This window comes from Achroia grisella, unplaced genomic scaffold, assembly GCF_030625045.1.
Source record: "Achroia grisella isolate CSIRO2021 unplaced genomic scaffold, CSIRO_AGI_Agris_v1 utg474, whole genome shotgun sequence".
Taxonomy (NCBI): domain Eukaryota; kingdom Metazoa; phylum Arthropoda; class Insecta; order Lepidoptera; family Pyralidae; genus Achroia; species Achroia grisella.
The window spans coordinates 3,883,441-3,890,145 of NW_026712878.1; positions in this window are offsets into that span (position 1 = coordinate 3,883,441).

A 6,705-nucleotide genomic window follows, 5' to 3' on the forward strand; every position below is an offset into this window, starting at 1 on the left:
GTAGGAAGAAAGTATTAATACAAAAAACTTATAAGTGTCTAAAATTTCGTACTTACTACTTACCTACTTGAATAGTTAATTTTTGATTTGATTTGATAGTGCCGCTGGCAATTTTCCACCATTATTTTTTATTAATATTTGTATTATTTTTGATACCTTTATTTTTATATGTCCCTTTGGACCTGTTTGTTTCCTCTTTGGACATATATTATAAATGCATGTTGGTTTTATTGAATTTATTGTGCAGATTCTTATTTTATTGTGTACTAACTACTCGCCCCGGCTTCGCACGGGTGTACATGTATTATATATATAAACCTTCCTCTTGAATCATTCTATCTATTAAAAGAAACCGCTTCAAAATCCGTTGCGTAGTTTTAAAGATTTAAGCATACATAGGGACGGACAGACAGCGACAGCGACTTTGTTTTATACTGTATAATGATATATCCCATTCCAATCATAAATGGAAAAGGTTGTACATATTATTTCTAATGGGAATGCCAATCAATTAAATAGGAAAAGAATACGAGCTGAGTTTCTTGTCAGTTCTTCTCATCTCGAAATAATTCCGAACTGACGGTAGATTTGACATATCGTAAGAGTCTGTAATAGACCTACATGAATAAAGAGATTTGGAATTGAATTTAATTGAATCTGACGATCCACTTGGAGTGGGTGGGAAACCCATCATAAGCAATTTACTCTGTCTTGTTTCTATTATCGTATATTTAATTTTACATATTATTTGGTGGTTTGTATTCACACATTTTAAATTAAAAATGTAAAGGCACATTTGTTTAAAAGATCAACACGCATGTTTCTTGTGCGTTCTTCTTGTAAAAAGACATCTTCTCGAATGAGTGACAGATTCAAGAAAATAAGTATGACTGATCAAAAGTGTTTAAATTTTAGTTTACTAGCTACTCGCCCCGGCTTCGCACGGGTGTACATGTATTATATATATAAACCATCCTCTTGAATCACTCTATCTATTAAAAAAACCGCTTCAAAATCCGTTGCGTAGTTTTAAAGATTTAAGCATAAATAGGGACAGACAGACTGCGACAGCGACTTTGTTATATACTATTTAATAATTTGAAGCAAGAAATAGAAATAATCTTTATTCCAATAAACTCAATACAAGCACTTTTGAATAGTCATATTTTTTATTCTACCACTCATTCGGAACGTAGATCACAAGAAGAATGAGCAAGAAACTTGTGTGTTGCTCTTTTGAATAGATGTTATTCTTTTATTGATGCAAGATTTTTTTAAATCTAGACGTTAAAAATACTTGGTGGAGCAGTAAGACTGTCGTAAAATAGGTAACATAAGGTAGATATATTACAGCAAAACGTCTTAAAATATATTGTGCGTGGGTATCTAAGTCCCACCAATTTCCGCCATCCAATTTCAGTTAGCTCTATAAGCTAGAGAGACATAATACAGTAAAAACAAGATAAATCATGACATTTCAGTCGTCCAGAATGGTAACGATTGAGTTCACGTGTATCATATGATAACGTGATGGCTGTGAATCCTTAATCATTATCGTTATCAATATGATTACATAGTATAAAACATAGTCACTGTCGCTGTCTGTCCCTATGTATGCTTAAATCTTTAAAACGATTTTGAAGCGAAAAGAGATTTTTTAAAAATATATTATACTAGCTGTCCCCTCGGTTTCAGCCGCATTAAATTTATAGCTTATATGTTATTCTGATGTATAAGCTATATTACTGTAAAGTTTCATCAAAATCCGTTGAGTAGTTTTTGCGTGAAAGAGTAACAAACATCCATCCATACTCACAAATTTTCGTGTTTATAATATTATTACGATTAATCCAATGAATGTTAATTAGTGACTCAAAGCCGCTTAATAAATATGATTTAGTACTGGTAAATAGGTAATATCATTATATAGTATAAAACAAAGTCGCTGTCGCTGTCTGCCCGTCCCTATGTATGCTTAAAGCTTTAAAATTACGCAACGGATTTTGAAGCGGATTTTTTTAATAGATAGAGTGATTCAAGAGGAAGGTTTATATATATAACGGTAGATTTGACATATCATAAGAGTCTGTAATAGACCTACATGAATAAAGATATTTTGAATTTGAATTTGAATATAATACATGTACACCCGTAAGCCGCGGTGAGTAACTAGTTATATACACCGCCGTCTTAAACTAGGCCGGGGCCCTTGGCCACTAAGAATTCGGGGCCCTTTTAAAAAGTAAAAAAAAAGCTAATTATAAGTTAGTCCAGTAGGAATAGGCGAAGTAATCGGTATAATGGCATAGCCCATGCCTTGTAAGTACCTTCTGATAACATTACTGTATTGTGAAAAAAGTGTAGTGTGCCCGACAAAAATCTTTTGAGAATAAATGTGTGATAAAAATTGTCAGTCCTTCGGGGGCCTCCTGAGAATGGGGTTCTGGGCACGGGCCCCGTGTGCCTTTATGGTAAAGACGGTATTGGTTATATAGTATTGAGATGTATTCAAAACGTCATTTGTATTAAGATTGTGATTATTAAGTATATGTATGTTTACGTATGTTTATACTTTATTATATATATTAATAGATAGATTTATGTACAAATGTATATTTATGTTCATTACATGCACCACCTACTATTTTCTTATCTTAATGTTACTTTCTCTACTGGTAGTCTGGAAGAGATTGCTTAGCGATAAGACCGCCTTTTGTATCAGTTTATGTATTATATCATTTTGTGTGTTTTCTTTGTCTGGTGCAATAAAGAGTTTAAATAAAAATAATAAAATAAATTGTCGAATATTCTTCCTCTTAGCACTGTCCCACTTTATCTGTGGTCGGCTGTCCTAATTTTTCAGCGTTAGGACAATCTGTCCCAGCTAGTCGAGGTCGGGTAATTTTTCCGCAGCGACAAGCTCATGCTGTTCCTCCGGGTACCTAGATGACGTTCTCTACATCTTTTGCATTCGGGTAGTCTTAAGGCTTTTTTTGACTACATAATCCTCGTCACTACGCGTTACATGGCCATGTTAAGATTGTAGAATAAATAACTTAATAGGCGACGGTAACGTCGGATGGGCCATCAGCTTGTTTGTTAATTCAATTTCATTTTGACAGCTCCGGTGGAACATACAATACCCTCCAGGCAATTTACACAACGCCATTTCATCCCAAAGTAAGCATAGAGCTTGTGTTATGGTACTAGACAACTGATATAAATACTTAGACCTTTTTTTTTTTGGAAATACATACATAACATACACCTAGACTGTATCAGCAATCATACTCATGAATATAAATGTTTGTACCGTGTGAGGAATCGAACCCGCAAACATCGGAGGTAAGGTGTGTTAAACCACTAGTCCATCGAGACTCAATACATTCCATATTATCTTTGTCCGGATATATTTGAATGGTATATAATTTTTAAGAATACTTTATAAATGTACATAAAGAAAGCAATGTCAAATAGGATAATACTAAAAAGTTGACTAGACCTCAGACTACCCCATCTGACTTAACAGTCGTGAAGTCTTATTTATATAGCTGGTTGCGCGACTTCGTCCGCGTGGAATTTAACTTTAATTTTGTAAGATAAAAGATTTTTTTATAAAATAAAAGTAGCCTAAGTTACTCTTTATTACATCAGCTACCTGCCAAAAAAAGTCCCGTCATAATCGGTCCAGACATTTCAGAGATTAGCCGGAACAAACAGACAGATAGAAAGACAGATTAAAATTGTAAAAAAAAATATTTCGGTGTATGTACCGTATTTATATTCATATGCCTGTAGTAGACAAGGGTTATTTCATTATTACAAACAGACACTTCAATTTTATTAATATGTTTAGATTTATATTTTTATATACCTCGAGCCCGCGACCATCTGAAGTAAAGCGGTGTGCTAAATCACTAGACCACAGTATAGTTTTCTGTCGTGAACTCATATTTATATATACGATTTATATTTTTATATACCTCGAACCCGCGACCATCTGAAGTAAAGCGGTGTGCTAAATCACTAGACCACAGCATAGTTTTCTGTCGTGAACTCATATTTATATATACGATTTATATTTTTATATACCTCGAACCCGCGACCATCTGAAGTAAAGCGGTGTGCTAAATCACTAGACCACAGCATAGTTTTCTGTCGTGAACTCATATTTATATATACGATTTATATTTTTATATACCTCGAACCCGCGACCATCTGAAGTAAAGCGGTGTGCTAAATCACTAGACCACAGCATAGTTTTCTGTCGTGAACTCATATTTATATATACGATTTATATTTTTATATACCTCGAACCCGCGACCATCTGAAGTAAAGCGGTGTGCTAAATCACTAGACCACAGCATAGTTTTCTGTCGTGAACTCATATTTATATATACGATTTATATTTTTATATACCTCGAACCCGCGACCATCTGAAGTAAAGCGGTGTGCTAAATCACTAGACCACAGCATAGTTTTCTGTCGTGAACTCATATTTATATATACGATTTATATTTTTATATACCTCGAACCCGCGACCATCTGAAGTAAAGCGGTGTGCTAAATCACTAGACCACAGCATAGTTTTCTGTCGTGAACTCATATTTATATATACGATTTATATTTTTATATACCTCGAACCCGCGACCATCTGAAGTAAAGCGGTGTGCTAAACTACTAGACCACTAAAGTATATATCACAGCACAGTTTTCTGTCTTATCTGTGGTGATATTAAAATTCATCTCTTGTCTAAACGACTGGTCTAAAAGCATCCGCAATCAGACTGTACAGTACGGTTAACAAAACATAAAACTCATTTGCTATTCGTTACCGTTGTATGCATAATTAATTTGTTACTGGCTGAGACCGCTGCCGGACCTGGCCACAAATCGGATCACCTGCGAACTATTTTAATTAAAAATAGAATGTATGTATGATACACACAGTCTATTTTTAATTAAAATAGTTGGAATATAGTAAATAGTTTAATGTTAAAACTATGTGCAACGTTAAATTAAAACATTAAATTCTGCCACCTAGCAACTTGCTTTGTAAGTTTTTATCTATTTTTACAATTCAGATAGCGTCATCTAGGTCCAAACTAAGCAGAACTTGTATTATTGGTACTAGACAACTGATACGACTACTTATGCTCAATTTACACTCAGCCCGAGTGGGCAGGGAAGTGAGCAGCGCGAGAGTGTAAACACTTCCCATGCCATTGGCACTGCCACTCGCTCTGCCCGGCGCTCCCTCGATTGTTGGTTTTTTTGCGCGAGTCAAAGAACTGGCAGCGCGAGTGGCAGCGTGTTTTTACATTTAGCCCTCTCGCTCAGTTGTCGCCCGGCAATATTTCCGGCAGCGCGAATGGCAGGGGAAGCGGCTGAATGTAAACGCAGCATTAGATTTTTACACAGAAAATAGCCACACCAGTACAAACAATCATACTCATGAGTACAAATAATTGCACCGTGAGAGGAATTGAACTCGCATCCTCGGAGGAATGGCGGTGTTAATGCCTGGACGAAGATTTGAGTGATAGTTATATTTAAATTTATCTTTATTAAATAAAAAAGCAATGTTTCGTTAATTTGAATCTATTCTTTTTTTTTACTTTTTTTTATTATGTGCCAGACATTTTTTTTTTTTGAGGATGATATTGGATGGTACACCCGCCTGCGCTAACGGTTTACGCTGGCGGGGCACCAGTGGAGGATGATAAGATGAGCATGAGGTCAGGTCAGTTAGCCCATCGTGACAAATTCACCAGGAATTTAACACGATAGTTTCCAGGGGCGACCGCGTGGAGGTCGACCTGACATAGTACATTGCTAGCAATGGGGTTATCAATCCACATTACTAGCAATCCGTCCCCCCCTTGTGCCAGACATTAGAGGCGTGTTCCTTAACAAGCGATGACAGCGGCTGAGGCTCCATGCCAGGCATTGGCGGAGACGGAGGTTCAATACCCGGCACAGGATGTGGCGGATGTTCCATGCCAAATATTTGTGGCGTTGGAGGTTCTTTGGCAGTGTTGGCGGTTCCATCATTGGTTTTGATGTATGTAACGATGACATGGCAACTCACATATTTATAGGCTGCCAGTTACAATTTTCTTATTTATAGGCTGCCAGTTACAATTTTCTTTTTATATACAATTGTGCAGGCGATGTGCTCAACCACTAGAGCACCGAAGCCGTCAAATTACAGGTACTATTTTAAAAATAGAATTAATCTGTATTATAATAAACTCAATACAAGCACTTTTGAATAGTAATATTTTTTTATTCTACCACTCATTTGGAACGCAGACTCATCACAAGAAGAATGAGTAAGGAACTTGTGTGTTGCTCTTTTGAATATATGTTTTTTTTTAAATAAACCGTTACGCACTCATTCTTAGTGCAATCTACATACCTGATTACACTAAGAATGAGTGCGTAACGGTTTGTATTGTCAGCTTTATGAATTTTAAGATTTTTCTACAAAAATATTATTGTCGTTTACAAACTCTTAAATTTTATAAGCTTTTTTATAAAGGAAGTGTTTTATACGACATTTCAAATCTTTTTTTCAGGCAGATTTAGAAAAGACTCTGATAGTTTGTTGTAAAACCTTACGGAGTTGCCATATAATTATTTGATAGTGTTCAAAAATACCGATAAATATGAGATAACCTGATATACAGTAGTTATCGAAGT